Here is a 22714-nt window from a genome sequence, read left to right as displayed (position 1 = left end):
ACTCTCTCTCCCTCTGGCTCCCATGGTGATGCAGCTACTGACTTTCTTCTGGTTTTGAAGCCACATCCGTAACTATCCACTCATTCTCCTCTTCATCCCAACCATCACCTCCCCATAGAGGACCCTCCTCTCAGGATCCAGCTTGCCTCCCTCCTGACCTCTGTAGTCTCACCTCTTCAGCTACCAGACAGCCTTACCTGGAGGCTCCATCATCACCTCACATGCACTGTTTCCATGTTTCCTGAGGCACAGTATTTCTTGCCTGCTCTCCTTTCATGAAGCCTCATCTCTCATTGATATGCTTCTCCATTCTCACCACACATACATCCAGGTCCTCCTGTCTCACCTCTGGGGTGGCATCCCCGGCATCTTTCACTTTGTGGACTGGCATCCAGAAAGTATCACTGAGCCTCCCCACTCCTGAGCTCAGCCATCCTGCTTCTTACAGGACAAAATTCTAAACTATTTCTCCACCAGCCTCCATCTGATCTCAAATGACTCTTTCAGCCTCATTTCCCAGCATGAAGACTCTACACTAACCTGCTTATTGACATCATCCTTCCTTTGAGTTCTATATCTTCCTGGTCCTTTCTCCTGGGGGATGAGGCTGGTCCTTCCTGTTGCAAGCCAGGACCCAGCTTACTCGCAGCCACAGACGCAGACTGCTTCACCTGGCATCATCAACATGGTTTACCCACCCTTTACTTGGCACCTGGTGGAAACACGACTCTGAGTCCACCAGGTGTGAGGGCTCACCTCTCCTGCTGTACTGGGCAGTTGGCATGTAACAACTGTGAGTTAACTTCATTTACAGGAGTTTTCTCTCTTGCATGAAAACATGAGCATTTTAGAAGTGGGGCTGTCTCCCTCACCTTATGCCTTGCAGCCCTCAGCCTAGAGTTGAGGACAGAAAGTGTCCAATAGCAATTGCGAAGTAAACACCTGTGACCACCTCCCCCACCCAACCCTAAGTCCAGCCCATCCTGTCCTGTCATGTATGGGTAGAGATGCCCGAGTAGCTGTGTGCCCATTGGCCGATTCCTGGGAGATGCCCACTTTCAAATGCTCTGCCTTTCCCCCCCTCCCCAATAAATGCACTTGTATTTCTTGGTTTTAAAAATACCACTGACTACAGCACATTTGTGGTTTACCTAGACTAGAACTCTGCCGATGGTGCCTCTTGCTGGCTTAAGTACCTTGGGATGGAGTGTGAGGGGTTGTAGAGAGAACTGGGTAGGTGGTATAGGAAGATGAGTGAGTTATCACATTACCCCTCCTTCCCCAACACAGTTCACTGAAGCTGCCTTTTCCCTTTGCAAATATGCTCTGAAAGATAATCCCAAACTCGCTTTTTATATGTCTTACACATTAAAACTTACTAGAGTTTTAACACAACTTCCAAGAGACCTTTCACAATCTATTGTAATTATAAAAGCTTTTCTGAAACCCTTGAAATCCTAGTTATCTGAGAAGGAAGATGTCAAAAGACTGAGAAAAGTATAGTGGAAAGAATCAGAGACAAGTGTTTCAATTGTGGGGGAGTTCCAGGTGGTTTTGAAGGATGTATAGGAGTTTTCTAGGCAAAGGAGAAGAGATGAAGGCTATTCCAGGTAAAGGAGAGTACATATGCCGTCTCTTAGTCCTGAATTTCCTGCTTGATCTGAGGGCATTATTTTTCTCTTACTGAATCCAGGGGAGAAGGGAGATGCCTTATGTATCTGGCTTCCTGCTGTGTCCACAGAGTCAAGGGCAGTGCCTGGCACACAGCAGTCACTCAATTAAAAAGCATGATGTTGAACTATGGAGTCCCTTGTGCCTGATGTAGAAGAGCACTGTTCACCCTCTCCTTCTCAGCCTGTCAGTGTGTGGCCGCACCCTTTCTTCTGTTTCTGCTCTTGTTCCCTTAGCAAGAGGCTTGGGCAGCCCCGTGGGTCATCTCCCCACCTCATTTATGCACTCGCTCCACTTATCCTCCCACCACCGTAAACCGAGTTCTCCAAAAGGGCAGTTACATTGCTTCTTTCTCTGCTCAAAAACCATCCCTGATTCCCCAGCACCTGATGTACTCAGTGTAAGTGTTTCTTGGCTTTTGTGACTTATCCCAATATGATCACTTCACTTTTTTTCAATTTTGTAACTTAGGTCTTACCTCTGTAGATTCCATGATCCAGCAAAATGGAAGTATTTCCTCTTCCCAGAACATGATTTCTATTTCCTCACCTTTAAATCTTTCCTTCATGTGGCTGTCAGGACATGGAAGCTCTCTCCCTTCCTGATGAGATCTGCTTCACACCGAGGACCAGTCTCAGGCATTACCACCCCCATGAGTCTTTCTTAATCAAACCTTCCTAACACTTTGTGTCTTTCTTGTGATACTTGACATATTTGTCTTGGGATGTTACTCTCTGTGCCTGTGATTCTGAAATCCTTCAGTAGACCGGATGTGCTGGTATTTGCGGGATTGAACTAAACACCAGTTATGGACCAAACCCTCTGCTAGATGCAGGAGATCCCACAAGGGTGACCTTCTGGGAATGAACAAGAGAAAGTATGAGGAATTATTTTGTAAATCCGGAAGTAGTATGCACATTTGAAGTACTAATGCCAAAGAATGCTCAAAGTACCGCACAATTGCACTCATCTCACACGCTAGTAAAGTAATGCTGAAAATTCTCCAAGCCAGGCTTCAGCAATATGTGAACCATGAACTTCCTGATGTTCAAGCTGGTTTTAGAAAAGGAGGAACCAGAGATCAAATTGCCAACATCCACTGGATCATGGAAAAAGCAAGAGAGTTTCAGAAAAACATCTATTTCTGCTTTATTGACTATGCCAAAGCCTTTGACTGTGTGGATCACAATAAACCGTGGAAAATTCTGAAAGAGATGGGAATACCAGACCACCTGACGTGCCTCTTGAGAAATCTGTATGCAGGTCAGGAAGCAACAGTTAGAACTGGACATGGAACAATAGACTGGTTCCAAATAGGAAAAGGAGTATGTCAAGGCTGTATATTATCACCCTGCTTATTTAACTTCTATGCAGAGTACATCATGAGAAACGCTGGACTGGAAGAAACACAAGCTGGAATCAAGATTGCCGGGAAAAATATCAATCACCTCAGATATGCAGATGACACCATCCTTATGGCAGAAAGTGAAGAGGAACTAAAAAGCCTCTTGATGAAAGTGAAAGTGGAGAGTGAAAAAGCTGGCTTAAAGCTCAACATTCAGAAAACAAAGATCATGGCATCGGGTCCCATCACTTCATGGGAAATAGATGGGGAAACAGTGTCAGACTTTATTTTTCTGGGTTCCAAAATCACTGCAGATGGTGACTGCAGCCATGAAATTAAAAGACACTTACTCCTTGGAAGGAAAGTTATGACCAACCTAGATAGCATATTCAAAAGCAGAGACATTACTTTGCCAACAAAGGTCCGTCCAGTCAAGGCTATGGTCTTTCCTGTGGTCATGTATGGATGTGAGAGTTGGACTGTGAAGAAGGCTGAGTGCCGAACAATTGATGCTTTTGAACTGTGGTGTTGGAGAAGACTCTTGAGAGTCCCTTGGACTGCAAGGAGATCCAACCAGACCATTCTGAAGGAGGTCAGCCCTGGGATTTCTTTGGAAGGAATGATGCTAAAGCTGAAACTCCAGGACTTTGGCCACCTCATGCGAAGAGTTGACTCATTAGAAAAGACTCTGATGCTGGGAGGGATTGGGGGTAGGAGGAGAAGGGGAGGACAGAGGATGAGATGGCTGGATGGCATCACTGACTCGATGGATGTGAGTCTGAGTGAACTCCGGGAGTTGGTGATGGACAGGGAGGCCTGGTGTGCTTTGATTCATGGGGTTGCAAAGAGTCGGACACGACTGAGTGACCGAACTGAACTGAACTGAAAGATGATGATGAAGATGGTGGTGGTGATGATGGGGGTGATGGTGGTAATGGTAGTGATGTTGGGGGTGATAATGGTGGGGCTGATAGGAGGAAGACGGTGGGGCTGATGGTTCATGTACATGACATTTGCATTTCCGCCCCCCCCCCCCCTCCGATCTACTCCCTAACCTTCTCATCCTGCTCCATCCCCTGGGAGGCTGACCCTATTGACTGTTCAGCCAGGTTGCTTGTTCTTTGTTTTTCTGTTGAGTTCACCCAATAGGAAATATCAATGAAAAATCAGAGCATGAGAGGAGAGAGAATTTGGGTGTTTGTTCCCCCAGCTCTCTCTGTCTTCGCTGGGCCTCCATTTGACGGTGGTTGCATTCTGAAAGTCTCAATCCCTCTCAGCTGATCTGTCCTCTATATTTAGAGGTTATACCAGATTCCACTAACAAGTCCCCACATTGTCCCTTCAGGACTAGGATGGTAATACCACCTCCATTCTGTGGTTGCCAGTCCCAGGGTGTGTCACCAGTAAGTTCTCTCAATCTTGCCTGAATGGCCTTGGCAAAATTCTCCACAATTCCCTCTTTCTGGTCTGACATCTACACTTCTTACTAAGGCCCTATGGACACAATAGTGATGGTGGTGGAGGTTACCGTGGTTGCAGTAATTTTTCCCTCCGCTGGTAGTCAGGGAGTCCTGATGAATAACCATGCAGAGAGGCTTGAGAATCATGGCCGAGACTGGCAACATGCTCATTGTGTTAGTTATCTACAGTTGAGTGACAAGTAACACCCGAAATTAGTGGCTTTAAGCAATAACAAAAAGATTTTATGTCTCATTTTTTTTCACAGGTCAAAATTCTGCAAAGGACAATGGATGGCTCATTTGCTGACTGGTCTAGCAGCTGATCCCAGCTGGTGGCTGGGGAACTGTTCGGCTGCAATGCACACACAGAGCATCTCCATGTGGCTGGGACTTCCTCCCAGCATGGCTGCTGGTGTCTGAGGTGAGCCCAAGAGACACAGAGAGTGAGGCAAGCCAAAGGCGTGTTGCCTTTATCGTCTAGTCTTGGAAGTCATGCACAGTCACTTGTTACCATCATGTCTGCCGTGTTAGTTATAAAGGCCCACCCAGGTTCTAGGGGAGGGAAGGAGATCCTGTGTCTCAGGAGAGGAGTGCAGATATCGATGATAGATTATTGATCGTGTGAAGTGGACTAAAGTGATGTGAGCCACTGGACTTCTTCATAAATCTCCCCTTGCACCTCCCTTCTTCCCCAGCAGGGCACTGATGCAGGATATGTAGAAATGCTGATGACCTCAGCATCAGGGAGCCTGGGTCCTTGAGTCACCACATGGAGGAGATCCATCCAGTCCCTAATGATTTTGTGGGTGTAATAATTGCACTTTTAGTGTGTTAATCTTCTGAGAGTTGGCGATTGCTATAAGGCTTTTTATGTATACCCCCAAACTAGAAGCCAAGGTCTCCTCCCTCTTCTGTTAATAACACATGTTGTCAAGACCACAATGTATGATGAAAGTAAGGGACTGGTGTTCATTTCTTTTTCCTCCTTATAATCTATGCACCCCGCCCCCACCCTAAGAAGGAGCAATACGATGACCACGAGAAGCAGAAGGACCTCGTGGGACTGCCTGGGTCACTGACCAGCACAGTCATCGATGCAGCCAAAAATGTCTCGGCCAAGCCAAACAGTGGAAAAGGGAAAATGTTAACATGACGGCTGTAAATATTCAGTCCTTCTTTGGAGGATTTAGGGGGAAAATGGAAATGGTGGTGCTGGAAATGATTGGCAGGCGGGTGTCTGCAGGGGCCTCCCCACACGGTCCAAGACATTGTCTGAAGGAAATAGTGCGCCTGACGCCTGTCCCAATAAAAAGCCTGGGAAAAGCATCTGTCAAGTGATATTTAGAATTGACATTTTCATAAGGATCTGGTCTACGGGGGGTTTTTGTAGGGCCCAGAAAAACCACATTTCTCATCCTTCCTCCTCCCACCTTCTGCAATTAACCAAGCTCACGGTGTTTAATGTATATTCAAAATGACTTGCGTTAAGGACAAGTCATTGTGTTAATGTTTTCAAAAGCTTTTATTTTTTTTGGCCTGGCTGACCCTGTCCCTAAAAGTTTTTTATTAATAATTTTGACAATAATAATCATCCCAATGGTAGTAGCAATAATAATGCAAATAATTTCAAGAACTATTTTTTTCCAAACCATTTGGGAGTAAGTTGCACACAGCATGACTTTCCCCTACCAAATGTCTCCTGTTTACTCCTAAGTATTTCCGTGTGTTATTTTCTATGAAATGGAGTATTTTTTGCATAACCATAGCACAGTTGACCATCTCCATAAATTTAACGTTGACAGTGTTTTTTCCCAATTTACCATTAGTGTTCTGATTTAATCAGTAATTTTGACTCAAGAACGTACTGTTTGGCATTCTCCACCCCCAGCACATGATACTGTGCGTCTGTGATTTCCTTTCTCTGAAATAGTTTTAGAACCTTTTCTATGCTTCATGATATTGACAGTTTCGAAGAATACAGATCCTTATTTTCATTTTCCCCTGTTCCCTCATAATGAGATTCAGGTTGCGCTCAGCTGCCGGGTACCCACAGGTGATATCAAATCCTGCCTAGAGCATCTCTTCAGGAACACAGTGGTCCATCTCCCCCCATTGCTGGTATTGATTTTGATCACAAAGGGCAAGTGACTTATTCTTCTAAAGGAAAAGGCTTTTGAAGGTATAATTTCCTGGAATCTATTTTCGCAGTAAAAAACTCTGTGGACTTTCTAAGAAAGAAGCGTGGGGTGTGAATGTTTTCTTAGTGGAAGAAAGCCAGGCAGATATATCCTAGCAGCTACTGTGCTTTTGTGCAGCTGGATTAGCAGGCGTGGCTGGGTCTCCACGCCTATGGCAGGGACAGAGACGGGGCCAGGACACCTGCACAGGCCATGTCTGCTGAAGTTGAGGTCTCAAATCTCAAGGTGGACCCTCCATCCAGCACTAAGCTTTGGGAAATGGAAACACAGACCCTGCATCTATTCTCCGTCAATTAAGAAATGCCTGAAAGAGGAGGCTGGCTGGAAGCTGTCCACATAGATGGACGTCCCTGCTTTCACCATGGCTACTGTCCTGTTTCCACATTCACCCCGGGGAGAGAAATAGGAGGGATGCTCACCGCACTTTCAAGGACCCTGGAGGTGGGTGGCTAACACATGGCCTCAGGGTCAGAAAAGGTCTGGATAAACTGGCCTTCACGAGGTTAAACATAAATTATACATTGTTGTTGTTATTGTTTAGTTGCTAAGTTATGTCCAACTCTTTTGTTACCCCATTGACTATAGCCCACTTGACTCCTCTGTCCATGGGATTTCCCAGGCAGGTATACTGAAGTGGGTTGCCATTTACTTCTCCATTAAATAATCACAAGATGACATACTGTATCTCCTTCATTTTAAGAGGCTACCCTCTACCTTCTATTGCTTCTGAACTTCAGATGCCTCCTAAAGTCTGTGTCAAAGGCAACTAATTGTTTCACAGGTAGAGTAGCTCCAGATATTCAACTCATTGTCACCTGGTTTTTCCTCCACCACTGATTTCTCTGAACAGGAATTCCTTTTTTATTGAGGTATTCACATACACTTAAGTGCATCCTTCTTATTGTACAGTTCCCAGAGTTTTGACAAATGCATACTGTCATGTGGGCTTCCCAGATGGCTCAGTGGTAAAGAATCTGCCTGCCAAGGCAGGAGACGCAGGTTTGATCCCTGAATCAGGAAGATACCCTGGAGGAGGAAATGGCAACCCACTCCAGTATTGCTGCCTGGAAAATCTCATGGACAGAGGAGCCTGGTGGGCTACAGTCCATAGAGTTGCAAAGAGTCGGACATGACTAAGCAACTGACCACACACACACATACTGTCATATAACCAACCTCAAAATCAAGATACAGAACGTTCCACAAAAAGTGCCCTTGTGCTTCTCTGTAGTCAAACCATCCGTCCTGGTCACTGGCAATAAATGATCTGTTTTCTATCCTTAGAGTTTTTCAGAATCCTCTATCCTTTTTCAGAATGTCACAGACATGGAATTAGATCTGTGTAGCCTTTCTGTGCCTGGCTTCTGCTCTGTGCATGCCTTTGAAATGAATCCCCTTTGTCACATGTATTAGTCATCAGTTCCTTCTCCTGCTGAGTGGTACCCATGGCAGGGATGCTCCACAGGATGTTTACCTAGTCTTCATTTAAAGGACATTTGTGTTGTTTTCAGTTTAAGACTATTATGAATAAAGCCATTATAACATTCATGTCCAGGTTTCTGTGTGGACATAGGTGTTCATTTCTCCTTGGTAAATAGGAGGAAGATTTCTGGGTCATATGGTAAGTATATGTTTAACTTTTTAGGGAGCTCCCCAACTGTTTTCCAAAGTTGTTATACCAGTTTTCACTCCCACCAGCAATACATGAAGGTCAGTATTCTATAGAAATTCTAATATGGGTATATTAGTATCTCATGGTGGTTTAAATTTGCATTTCCCTAGTGACAAATGATGATGAACATTTCTTCATATGATGATTTGTCCATACAGCTTCTTTGGTGAAGTGTCTGGTCAAAATTTTTTTTATTGGATTATTTTCTTTTTCTTGAATTTAAAGTGTTTTTTTTTTTTTTTTTTTTTTTTAACATATTCTGGACAAGTCCTTTATCTGATACATGTTTTGCCAACACTGTCTCCAAGTCTGGGTCTTGTCTTTCCATTTTCCTATCAGTGCCCTTTTTTTAGCTGAGCCTCACAGCTTGTGAAATCTTAGTTCCCTGAGTAGGGATTGAACCAGGTCACAGCAGTGAAAGACCTGAGTCCTAACCACTGGACTGCCCAGGAATTCTGAACAGTGTTTTTTTAAGAATGGTTTTGCTTTTTAATTTTGGTGAAGTCCAATTTATAATTTTTTTCATGTGTTTTTTCCTGTGTATTTTTGATGTCATGTTTAAGAAATATTTGTCTAATTCAAGATCCCAAATGCTTTCTGACTTGCTTTTTTTCTGAAAGTGTTATAATCTTATGTTTAGTTCTGTCATCCACTTTGAGTTTATTTATATATATGTCATGAGGGAGGGATTAATGTTGTGTGCATTTACCATGTGAGGTTTTTGTCTTCCTGCAAAGACACTATTAAGTCAAGGTTACATTTCACATATAATAGAATCTTCAGTTGAAAGAAGCATAAGACATAATAGCGTGTCTCAGTTGTTGAATAGGTTGAAATCATGGCATCCAGGTCAAAGGACGTACTCATTTTACTGCTTTTCAAACTGGACAAGTTATGTATGTGTTGCTATTGTTTGGTTGCTCAGTTGTGTCCGACTCTTTTGCTACCCCATGGACTGTGGCCCTCCAGGCTCCTCTGTCCATGGGGCTCTCCAGGCAAGAATATTGGAGTTGGATTGCTATATCCTTCTTCAGGGGATCTTCCCAACCTGGGGATCGAACCCACATCTCCTGTGTTGCAGGCAGATTCTTTACTGCTGAGCCACCAGGGAAGCCCCATGCTTAAATTACTGTCATAGTTGTATGTGATTTTTTTTTTTTTAAGAGAAACACTGAGAAAAGAAAGCAGTATGACATGATCTTGGTGGGTTTGACCTAGGAGTGGGGGCAGGAAGGAGGGAGGTGGGGGACTGAATGGCATTTCCTAGGAGCAGTAAAAAGTCTTCATTCTCTGGAAAGGCAGCCCAAAGGTTAAGACCTCAAATTCTGACATCAGCCAAACTGGTTTAAAAATCTCAATCCTTTATCACTGTAGCTGTGGGACTTTAAGTGACATGCTTAACCTCTCTGATTTTTTGTTTCCACGTCAATAAACTGTAGATAAGAAAACTCCCTATCTCATAGTTTTTATTGTCAGCAATCAAAATAAGATAATCCATGCCAAATGCCTAGCTTGATGCCTGGTGTTTTGTAAGTTCTCAAAAGAAAAAAAAAAAAGACTAGCTATTTTTCTTGCTCTTCATCATTTACTCCCTCAAGTTTCATCCATGGAGCTTCTACCATGTATCAAGGGTATCAAAATGGGATAAAAATCCCTCCATAGGCCCAGCCTAGTAGCATCAGGAATTGGACCAAAGCAGACAGGCTCCCAGAAAATGACTTAGCTGTTTGCATGGGAGTTGGTGTGTGTGTGTGTAGTGTGAGACAGGCTTGAGGATGTGTCTGTTTCCCATGGTGGGAGTTCTCTCTTCCTGAAGAGATAATATTAAGCCCAGGATGCATCCTACAGAAGATGGGATCATCACTTGAAAGGAGTATGATAAAGGGAAGCCTTCTGAGACACTGGAGCCAGCCTGGGAGCCAGAGCTCCACCTGGCTTTCCAGAGGGCTGAGCCTTGCATTCAGACCAGAGGCATCTGCCTGGGTGGGGCTGGGGAAAGACACGGAAGGTGGTCCACACAGGGCAGTCAGCTGGTTTCCTGGAGCCTGATGGTGAAGAGCATGGGTCTTAGAGCTACTGAGACCTGAGTTTGAACAAACCAGTTTCTGGGCAAGTGACTCAGCCTCTTTAACATCAGCCGCCTCACTTATGAGGGATGAATAATTTGTCTATCTCAGGTGGATTCAAGGAAGGAGAGAGATGCTTGTGCAGTCCCTGGTGAGAGCCCAAGAGTCTATGCTATTTTTGTAATTACTCTGACAACTCGAGCAATCCAGTTAGTCTGGGGCAGAGGGTGGAGGAGGAGACTTGAGAGGCAGGGGGGATGGATGAGAAAGGGGCCAGGATTGGGTGGTGAGGAATGTGGATGTTATCTCAAAGGTAATGGTTAACCAGGGCATGGGGCTTAAGCAAGGAGTGCAGAATTTTAGAAAAAGCACCTGGACATCTGGCCGGAAGACAAATCACAGGAGGTCCAATGGGGCAGGGAGAGTGGTTAGGAGACGTGGCAAATCCAGGCAGGAAGTGAGGGCTGCAGAACTGAGCGATGTTGCAGGGGACAGAGAGGAGGGGGCAGATCTTGAGCGAGTCTCCCAGCCTCTCCGAGCCTTGGTTTGCCCAGCTGTACCACAAGCACAAGACTCCCCTGGATGCATTGTATCACACGAGCTGACGGGTTTCACTGGCACAGCTGCTTTAACTGTTCTCAGGACGGCCTGCTTCCTCTCTTTTCCAGCTGAGCCATCATCTCCCTTGGCCCCTCTGGTCTCTCTCTCCCCATTGCAGCCACCCACCTACCAGTGATGCCAATGGCCTCTGGGTTGTCTCACCTGTGGATCCCTTCTTGATTCCTCCCTGGATCTTGTGAAATGGTCCAGGGTCATGCTTCAGAGGCCCCTCACTTGGCTCCCCACTGTGTTCCAGAGATTCCCTCCTTTCTGAAGACCCTTCCTCAGCCCTTCCCTCACCAGGGGCTGTTCCTGGCCCCTCCCCTCAGTACCACTCCCCCCCCCCCCCCCCTCCTTTCCTAGTGGCAGGGAAGGTTCTGGAGTGCTTGTCCTGCCTACTATGAGCCTTTAGGCCTGTTTGTACTCATTTCATTCCTGAATAAGGTCACAAGGGCCCTGAGTCTCCCTCAACAGATGAGCAAACTGAGTGGGGCTCAAGTGGTTGAGCAACGTGACCAACGTCAGGCAGCAGGAAAGGCCTATATACATGAGCTGTCTGGTGACTCCTAATGTCCCCACTGAAGGTGGGGACATTCCTCAAGCTACTTGCGGACATCTGCCCAGTCAGCATCTCCAAAGACGACCCTTCATTGAAACTCTAGGTATAAATGTGACCTGTGCACAGGACCCCTGCCCTCCCCAGCCCACGGCCACCTAGGGTGCAATGTGAACTCACTTCCTCTCCCTCTAAACCCATCCACCCTGTCTTCTCTTGTGTTGCCAGTCAAATCCTAAGGCCCTGCTCCGTGGGCTGAGTTGGCCGGTAGCTTGCACTCCAAGAAGCTGGACCATGTAGGCAGTTCCCCCATGAGTCTGGAGTGAGCCTGAGTGTCAGTCATAAGGGGATGCTAAGAAGGACGTGAAAAGGGCAGCCTTGGGAGGCCTGAGCCTGTCCATGTCTGACTGTGTGAGTTGAGACATGAGTGCCTTTGAGAATCTTTGTAGAGATGCTTCAGAAGTGAGGGGCCAACCACGAGGCATGTCATCATGGACTTTTTATGACTCAGCACTCAAAGCTAAGCTACCTTGTTTGTGATGCTTCAGACCTTCATGGGATGCTGCTGAAGCCCAGAGAGGGTGAGCACCTGGATTAGGTCACACAGCTAGGAAATGGGGAACTTGGAGGGAAGCCCAGATTCCCATGGTTAGGAAAAGAGGAGAGAGCTTCTCAGGTCCCCAGACTTCTCAAAAGCGTTCTTTTCTCCTCAAAGGTATCAAGGCCAGATATAATAAGACGTTGATTTAGAATCAAGACAGGCTTTTTAGAGCTGGGGGACTTGTGGAGGTGATGAAAGATTTGATCTGTCAGATCATGTTCCTCGTTTCTGGATGAGGGCTCCCCCCAGCTGGCTCTGGGTGTGTGGAGTCCTCGAGGGGAACGTGGTCCACCCCCACAGCGCGGTGTGAAGGCAGGGTGCTTGTGTGCATGCGGGTGTGGGTTCGTAGTGCTCTTCTCAGAGGATGCTGTGAGGAGCCTCCCATCGAGGCTCCCCAGTGCAGGATTCCCAGAGCTGGACCCCAGTTCTGCAGGTCGAATGGCCCCCTGGTCCACTTTCCCAGACTCAGGCCCAGAGCATAACCTCCAGTCCCCGGGAAGCCCTTTGTTCTCCACCCTCTCCCCCCACCGTCTTTATTTCTGGCGGAGCTAATTTAACCGTGGGGGAGGAGGGGAGCTAATTTAGCCCTGGGGGAGGAAGGGTGCTAATTAGCCCCAGAGGTGAGCAGAACAATGGCAAAAATCCTGGACTTCTCAACTGGCTTCTCAGTTATTTAGGAGGTGAGGAAGGGAGGTAGACAATCCTGCTTTCTCAGCTCCACTTCCAATCTGTTCCCATGGTCACATGATATGGTGAGTTCTGTCTCTTTCTAAACTCAACTGTTAACTCTGTGGCATCTTTAGAAAGTCCATGGTTATCCCTGTCACCACCAGGACCCAATTGTGAGAAAGTTGGAGCTTTTTCTTTTCTCCTTGGAGGTAAACTGCTGCTCTGCTCTGTAAGGGAGAAGAAGACAAGGGGACCACTCCAACACCCCATGGTAACATTTTTTCCCCCCAGACCATCCCCTGAAGGTGGCATGCCATGACCCTGGCTTGCCCAAGCTCAGGACCTGCACACGTGCTGTCAGACTTCCAAGCTTTGTTTTGCACTTACATAGACCATCCATCTGTGAAGAGGGCCATTGTGGTCTTTATAGGTTGGGGCCCAAATTTGCCTCTGAAGGTCACCTAGGCCTGCTTGTTTGTGGGCTCTTGATCATAGGAAAGGCAATTTTTAGAGTTTTATTTTTTGTTGTTGTTGTTCTTTTAAAATATCTTCTTTACCTCAGAGTTTAGAAAGTCCAAGAAATTCATCTAAGCTCCCAGGAGAGTAGCTAGGACCCTGATCCTTTAGAACTTTTAGCAGGAACTCAACTAGCCTTGACCAACAGGCATCCAGAGAGATGCAGAATGGGGGTAAGGACCTTGGCAAATTGACATGGGAGTGAATCTTCCTGATGTCCCCACCCCCAACCCCATTCTCCCTGCCTCACATCTCTAGAGTTTTTCTGGAGCCTGGTCTCTGGTTTCTCTTTATTAACAGTGACCAGAGATCATGTACCCCGACTCTTAACAGGTTACACTGAGAAGTGGTTGAGATGAAAGAGTGGAGTCACAAAAAGGCTCAGGATCCTGCTTGCCACTCACTAGGGACAAGGGAATCAGCTCTGTCTTGTGATTTTTCTATTACTCATTTTCTCACCTGTAAATGGGGATCAGATCAGATCAGATCAGTCACTCAGTCATGTCCGACTCTTTGCGACCCCATGAATCGCAGCATGCCAGGCCTCCCTGTCCATCACCAACTCCCGGAGTTCACTCAAACTCACGTCCATCGAGTCAGTGATTCCATCCAGCCATCTCATCCTCTGTCGTCCCCTTCTCCTCTTGCCCCCAATCCCTCCCAGCATCAGAGTCTTTTCTAATGAGTCAACTCTTCGCATGAGGTGGCCAAAGTCCTGGAGTTTCAGCTTTAGCATCATTCCTTCCAAAGAAATCCCAGGGCTGATCTCCTTCAGAATGGACTGGTTGGATCTCCTTGCAGTCCAAGGGACTCTCAAGAGTCTTCTCCAACACCACAGTTCAAAAGCATCAATTGTTCGGCACTCAGCCTTCTTCACAGTCCAACTCTCACATCCATACATGACCACAGGAAAGACCATAGCCTTGACTAGACGAACCTTTGTTGGCAAAGCAATGTCTCTGCTTTTGAATATGCTATCTAGGTTGGTCATAACTTTCCTTCCAAGGAGTAAGCATCTTTTAATTTCATGGCTGCAGTCACCATCTGCAGTGATTTTGGAGCCCCCAGAAATAAAGTCTGACACTGTTTCCCCATCTATTTCCCATGAAGTGATGGGACCCGATGCCATGATCTTTGTTTTCTGAATGTTGAGCTTTAAGCCAGCTTTTTCACTCTCCACTTTCACTTTCATCAAGAGGCTTTTGAGTTCCTCTTCACTTTCTGCCATAAGGGTGGTGTCATCCGCATATCTGAGGTTATTAATATTTCTCCCGGCAGTATTGATTCCAGTTTGTGCTCCTTCCAGTCTAGCGTTTCTCATGATGTACTCTGCATATAAGTTAAATAAACAGTGTGACAATATACAGCCTTGACGTACTCCTTTTCCTATTTGGAACCAGTCTGTTGTTCCATGTCCAGTTCTAACTGTTGCTCCTGACCTGCATACAAATTTCTCAAGAGGCAGATCAGGTGGTCTGATATTCCCATCTCTTTCAGAATTTTCCACAGTTTATTGTGATCCACACAGTCAAAGGCTTTGGCATAGTCAATAAAGCAAAAATAGATATTTTTCTGGAACTCGCTTGCTTTTTCCATGATCCAGCGGATGTTGGCAATTTGATCTCTGGTTCCTTTTCCTTTTCTAAAACCAGCTTGAACATCAGGAAGTTCATGGTTCACATATTGCTGAAGCCTGGCTTGGAGAATTTTCAGCATTGCTTTACTAGCATGTGAGATGAGTGCAATTGTGCGGTAGTTTGAGCATTCTTTGGCATTGCCTTTCTTTGGGATTGGAATGAAAACTGACCTTTTCCAGTCCTGTGGCCACTGCTGAGTTTTCCAAATTTTCTGGTATATTGAGTGCAGCACTTTCACAGCATCATCTTTCAGGATTTGGAATAGCTCAACTGGAATTCCATCACCTCCACTAGCTTTGTTCGTAGTGATGCTTTCTAAGGCCCACTTGACTTCACATTCCAGGATGTCTGTCTTTAGGTCAGTGATCATACCATCGTGATTATCTGGGTTGTGAAGATCTTTTTTGTACAGTTCTTCTGTGTATTCTTGCCATCTCTTCTTAATATCTTCTGCTGTAAATGGGGATAATAGAACCTAATTCACAAGGTTGTTCTGAGGATTAAATAAGTTCCTACGTATAAAGTCCTAAAAACAATGAATTATCATTATTTTTGCTTTCTGAAAAAGAGATAGCTAATGGCATAATTCTAAGACTGTTGGTCTCTGAGAGTGAAAAATATGGACAGTGGCTTTCTGGATCCTTCCTGGTCTAAGATCATTTCAAGGTGCTAAGTACCATAGCCACTGTTCTGATTTTGAGTTTCTTTTTTCCTTCTCCCACCGGCATTATTTGAGATGTTTTGGCTGTCTCTAAGGTGATGATCAGCTAATATGACTGACTGATCAATTTTCACAGGAAGTTTTTAAACAGACTGAGAATAACCAATCGCTGTACAGGAACAACATAAGTATAAACAAGTGGGTCCCATACGACAATGCATCTATGTGGCATGCAGTCTCCAAGACCATCCCCAGCACTCCCACCTCTTAGATCCACGGCCTCATGTCATCTCCTCCCCTTGAGTAACTTGCTTCTGACAAATAGATAAATACATGAACACAGTGAGGGGGCATCTCTTCCATGATTAGATTACAAAAGACTGTGACCTTCATCTCCCTGGCAATCTCTGTGTCTCGCTGCTCTGACAGAGCAAGCCGCCAGTTGTGTTGGGGAGGTCCCCAGGGGAAGGAACAAGGGTGAGTCAATAGCCAGTAAAGAACTGAGCCTCAGGAAACCCGATTCTACAAACAACCACGCTGAGCTGAGAAGCCATCTTCTTCCAGTCAAGCTTTCACATGAGACCCCATCCTGGCCAACACTGTGACTGAAGCCAAGGTTCCAGCTAAACCTGCCTGGTTTCCTACCAACAGGTAGGAGATAATAAGTGAGAGACAATAAATGAGTTGCTAAGGAATGAGTTGATTAAGCCACTGAGTTTGGGTAGCTCATTACTGAGCAGGAGGTAACTAGTAGTACACACTAGATTACCTGACTCTGTGCCCTGTATCGTTTCTCAGAAAGGTTAAGTAACCCCTGCCAGATCACACAGCCAGGACGTTGTAAATCTGGCACTTGAGCCCACATCCCAGCTATTTCTCAGAAGAGGTTGCAAGATGTAGGGTCCCAGGTTGCCTCCTGAGATCTTCTGTATGCATTTGAGCTTCTTCGGTTTTTAGAATGACTTCCATTTTTATCATCTGATGTGAGGAAAGAACCAATGCTCACTGACTCCCAGCTCTGCTAGGGACTCTGCACACATGGTCTTACCTGGTACCCCCAGCTTGGTTACATGGACGCTGTTGTATCCAGTGCAGATGCTGTGGTACCTAATGTGGGCTTCCCCAAAGTGGGCTTTGCAAGCACTAACCCTTCAAAGTGCTCTGTGGAAAGTGTCCAATGGCCAGAATATTTGGGCAGTACCTTGGCCCTCTCTCAGTAGTTCACTATGCATGTGAGTCCAGTAAAGTCCAGAAGAGTCACAGCGAGGATCCCTTCCATGCCCTTCTTTCATGTGCCTTTTGTACGCTGAGTGACATCATACAAGGAACCTGGGAGGCACGTGAACTCCTCCCTCGCAACCAGACCATCTCCACCCCATCACCTAGGCCTTGTCCTCAGGAGATCACCCCCCTACTCTTCTGTCTGCTTCCTGGGAGTGCTGCCTTCTAGTCACCACCTCTGGTCCTTCCTCTCCTATGCTTCCTCCATGGGGACCCTTCATACGAGAAAGTCAGACCCCCCAGGCTCTGCAGCAACCCTACTGGGCCCCACTGCCTCCACAGCTGAGTTCTAGTCCTGCAGTGCTGAGTCCGAAATGTGCTTCCACTCCTACTTCCTCCCCTACCTCCTCTCAGCGCCCCATCTCTCAGGGCTCCAGGGACTTTGCTTCAAATCTCCCTTCCTTCAGGGACTTCTCTGGTGATCCATTGGTTAAGACTTTGCCTTCCAATGTAGGGGGCATGGGTTCGAACTTGGGTCAGGGAACTAAAGTCTCACATGCCCTGGGGCCAGAAAATTGAAACATAAAAGAGAGGTGATATTGGAACAAATTCAATAAAGACTTTAAAAATGGTCCACATCAAAAAAATCTTTAATAATAAAAATAAAACTCTCTTCTGCTTGGATTCTCCTATATGCTTGTCCTCACATCCTTAACCCATTCTCTAAGTTTTGTGTGCCAGGGATCAAGCATTGACAAAGCATCCAGCCTTATGGTGGCGAAAACGTGGGGAAACGGTGAAGAAAAAGCACCCGACCGTTACTGCGATTGGGGTAGGGCAGGCACCGAGGTTATAGGAATATGTTCTGGTCCTGTCTTCAATTAAGACAAGTTCTTTGTAGTTTGTTTATATTGTTTTTATCATGGACACCAAATATTTTTATTTAGTGTCACTCTGAGAGTTTGAAATAAATGAATAAAGAATTTTATTCTCTGACAGTGTCAAAAAGCCCAAATTGGAGTAGAAAGCTTCCATAACACCTGGACAAGTGCTCTTGCCTCCCTGCCCCAGTGCCCGGCTAAGACCTCACGACAGCTGTCGCTGCATGGAGGTGGCGGGGGCACGCTACGGCGGGTGATCAGGCCCCAGGCGCTGGAGCCAGAGTGCCTTTGTTTCTCCGTGCCTCAGTTTCCTTCTCTGTAAAATGCATATAAAAATAATATCCATGTCAAAGAGCTGTGGTGGGGCTTAAATGAGCTTATTCAGGGAAAGTCCATAGAAAAAAGCTTTGCAAGTGGTGAGGTTGGAAGATAACAGTGATTCTTTCCATGGGAGACACAGATTCAATAGCTGGGTCAGGAGGAGCCCCTGGAGAAGGGCGTGGCAACCCACTCCAGTATTCTTGCCTGGAGAATCCCATGGACAGAGGAGCCTGGTGGGCTATAATCCATGGGGTTGCAAAGAGCTGGACACGACTAAAGCAATTGAATGCATTCGACTTGTAGCATTTTTCTGTTACTTATAGAACCTTATCTTCCTTGATACCTGTTTTTAAATCTTATTGATTTATTTATTTTGGGCAGGGCGGGATTTTCATTGCTGCATGCAGACTTCCTGTAGTTGCAGCGATCGGGGCTACTCCTAGTAATGGTTCTTAGGCTTCTCGCATCAGTGGCTCCTCTAGTTGCGTAGCACAGGCTCCAGGGTGCTCAGGCTTTAGTAGCTGTGGTGCACGGGCTTAGTTGCCTGGAGACACGTGGGATCTTCCAGGACCAGGGGTCAAACCTGTGTCCTCTGCATCTTAACTACTGGACCATCAGGGAAGAACTATTAGTGGTTAATACTGCACAGTGGATGCTTCTGTGAAGGTCACGGTGCTTTTATATTTGTCACTTTAGCTCTTTACACTTAGATGGTCTTCAGAAAATACTGCGGCTAATTTGTTGAGCTTAGTGCCTTGGGAAGAATCTTAGGTTTTCCAAAGCAAAAGAAGGCCCTGAGGACCTCTCCCCAGGGAAGTGGGGGCTGGAGCAGAGACTCTGGAGATAGAGGTCACTGGAGACTGGGAGCAGGGCAGAGGTAGGACTCTGACAGTCTTAACCTGGTGCCCCGCAGCCTCTTGGCCTTGGCCGGCCTGGTGGGGAAACCAAGATCTTTCCATGTGATCTTCTGAGAAGTGACCTTGCCTCTTGCCACCTGAGAACAAGGAACAATTTGGGTTCCTTTGTGAGAGGCAGCTTAGTGTTACCTGAGAGCTGTTTCCCTAAAGGCTGGGCAGATTACTGGCTAGATTTTTGAAAGAAATGCCCTGTGTCCAGCTTTCTAACTGGTAACATCCTGGACTTTTGCAGGGGGTCTTCAGTGCTCCCTGGCCATATGTGGGGACCATCATGATCTTTGGGATCATCTTGAACATCTCCCCACCTCTTACACCAAGTCTGTGCCTTTTCTATATAAGCAGGCTCTGGGAACACAACTTCAAAGCTTGGTGATGTGGGCTCCTCCAAGGAGCGTTTAAAGCAACAATGGACTTGAACCAGGTCGGGCTCCCAGCGGGCGCTCCTTAACCTGGCAACTATTGTGTCCAAAGTCACAGGGCAGCCACAGATGAACAATGCTCCTGGCAGCCCATGAGGTCCTCTTTCAAAGCAAAGTTGCTCTTGCCAGCTGTGGCAGGCAGAGGACCTGTGTACACAAATTGCCATTTACTTATTTTTTCAATATCAAAGAATTACACTAAATGAAAATCATATTTCTTCTTTTCTATAATAAATGGAGTATAACTACATCAAAGAAGAACTCCTCCTGTGATTCGAACCCTCTCACTCTAAACCACTGTGATCTTTTGGGTACCTCTACCTCTAGTCGTTCTGTTTTCTTTTTTATTGAACACAATTGCCATAAGTATATAAAAATCTGCCTCTCTGCTGCTTCTTTTACTGAACATCATTACAGGTACAGAGTTGCTGTACCATCTTTTTACACATTGTTTTAACAGGTAAAGGGCATTTGCTCAAAGTCATGTGCCATGGCAAACTCAACATTTTTCTTTTTCAGAGAATGATGTGCTACTATACATAAGACCGGTGAATATCATAGACTATGACACATTTCATTGTGCCAGAATTTATGACTTGTTTTATTTCCCATTTTGATAATGCTGCCATTTTTTTTTTCTTTTTGTCAAAATGGAGACTCCAAACTCATTGCCTCTAGACCTGTGCAAGACTACTGTGTTCAGATAAGGTGATCCTTTTCATATCCCAACATTTTTATTAGAACATTTTTCAAATGCACAAAAAAGATGGAAGAATTTTATAATTGACACCCACAGACTGAGTCAGGGTGACCTTTGAGCACAAACATACATCTTTGAAGATGCTGAGCAGCAATAACCAGTAGATAGAGGACGATCTGTCGTCTTCCAGCTGGTGTTCCTTGGACATAATAACCATGATAGTGTACTGTTATAAGATTTTATAGCCTTTCCGATTTTTCAAAAGGCCTTCAGGCCTATTTTCTTACTGGATCCTGGACATCCATAAGGTATAGTTGAGGCAGGTGTTATCAGGTGTCCTCTGTCCATTTACAGATGAGGAAATGCATGATCAGAGAGGTTAAGGAGACTGCCTAGGGCCACAGAGCAAGACAGGTGCCATTGCAATACCAGTGCTGAGCTCTCAGCTGAGCCATGCTCCTACAGAAATGTCTCCCCTTAATTTATCAACGTAGTAACTAATGACAGGTTTTCTATAATGCTTTCAGCTCCCTGATTTTGCTTGTCTGTGACTTTGGATCTTTTCAGGAATGGAAGACAGGGGCATGTGTCACTGGAGTCTAGCCACCATAAATGTCAATGTGAGGATTAAAGACCAGCTGGTAAGTGATTTCAAAAACTCCATCGAATCCCTACACTTTTCTCAAGATACCATTTATCTTTGTCTGTGGAAGCAAGGCTAATTTAGACAACAGTTAGACCCCAAAAGCAATTGTGTACACGAGCTAGGTTGTCTCCACTGGAGAAGAATTCAGAAAGATTCTGGATGATTCTGAAAAGTAACCACTAACACCACCCTCTCCACGTCTCCCGTCTGACACTAGCAAAGGCAGGCCCTGTTCACGGCTCAAATGTGGATTATCACCAGAAACAGTGGCTACTCCAGAATGGCCCATACTCTGGTGTCCATGTCCCACCTGGAAAGCAGCCTTCAATGCTCAAAGAAGACACCAAGGTGGGACCTGGGCCTCACCACCAGCCAAAGTGCCCATGGGATCTGGGGCAGGAGGGATCCTCACTGGCTCTTCAGCCTACCTTTCTCCAGCTTCCTTTTTTAAATTCCTCCATTAGCACAAGTCAACTGTCTCCACATTTGTTCTAAAAACATATTTAATGTGCACTGAGAACCCATTTCAACACAGGAGTTGTTATTCCTTTTATGAGAGCCCGGGAAGAATCGAGAGCATGACCATCTTGGAAGAGACCAGATCATCTCAGAAGTGACCTTGCTGGAGCCAGAGCCCATTCCCATGGATCCCGAAGGCCATTATTTTTCACCCGGGCCATGGGGACCATTTTGTATCAACAAGGAGAAGCTTGTGCAGTTGGCTCCCCTCCTGCCTGTGCTGTCTGGACTCTGCTGACCGTCTTATTTTGCATGAACAGAGCTGTCCTGGTCCCAGACATCTTTTGCTGGTGTGGGGACCAGAAGTCAGAACCAGAGGTCCAACAGTCCCTGGAGCTGGAGATGAATGTGCTTAGGGCATAGAGTGTGGGGATTCTTCAGTTTTTCTACAGAAAAATGCCCACTGCATATTTCATGGTAGCCAACTGTAATTTTGTCTTGTTTGATTGTCTTGATTTCTCTTCATCCTCCAGAAGAGCATCTGTTCAACATGAATACAGTGTGAGTTCAGGAAAGCCATGGCGGAGACCTCCTTTACTAGGGCCATCTGCTTGTCCTTGCCCTTTGGAAAAATCAATGAATTTTATTTTTGGACGGTCTGTTCCTTAAGCCTGAAAATATTCATTGGAACACCGTGGGTGAACAAAGTCCACCCTCCCAGCCCAAATCAATTTCTCTGAAGTTGGCCGGATGTTGTCACAGTTTCCCTATAACTGGCTCCAGGGAATTTCTGTGCTGAAAATTGCACCTGGGAGCTGATGGCTGCAAATGGGACAGTTCTTATAACAAAACTCATGGCACTAGTAGAAATCTGGTGGTGTGTACTCAGTTCTATCCAACTCTTGCAACCCTGTAGCCCACCAGGCTCCTCTGTCCATGAGATTCTCCAGGCAAGAATACTGGAGTGGGTTGTCGTTTCCTCCTAGAGGGGATCTTTCTGACCCAGGAACTCAAACTTCATCTCCTGCATCTCTTGCATTGCAGGCAGACTCTTTACCACTGAGCCACTGGGAAGCCCAGAAATCTGATGAAGATGCCTTCATAATTTGGAGTTTTGTGACTTGCAACTTTATACCTTGTCACCCAAATGATAGAAAATCTCCCACAAGGAGGTTACGAAACCCATAGCCACATCAGCCTCCTCCTGGGGCTGGGAACTGGAGTCAGTGTTGATGGAATAGAAGATCCCTAAGAAGTGAAGTTAGAACGCTGGAGACTAGGGAGCATTTTGTCCAAAGCATGTGTCTTGAGAGCTCACAGGAGTCCTGCGCTGTGTGTGCAATTTTGCTCTTGATGGAGAATGATTCAGGCTCCCCCAGGGCCAGTTTCTCTGTCTCTCTCTCTTTCTCTGCACACTGTGACTTGCTAACCTCTTTCCTTGAGCCAATAGCCTCAATTTTATTTTCACCACATCGTTATTTCTGTGACCCAGACATGC

The sequence above is a fragment of the Bubalus kerabau genome, chromosome 13, assembly GCF_029407905.1.
Source record: "Bubalus kerabau isolate K-KA32 ecotype Philippines breed swamp buffalo chromosome 13, PCC_UOA_SB_1v2, whole genome shotgun sequence".
Taxonomy (NCBI): Eukaryota; Metazoa; Chordata; class Mammalia; order Artiodactyla; family Bovidae; genus Bubalus; species Bubalus kerabau.
This window is presented reverse-complemented; position numbering follows the sequence as displayed.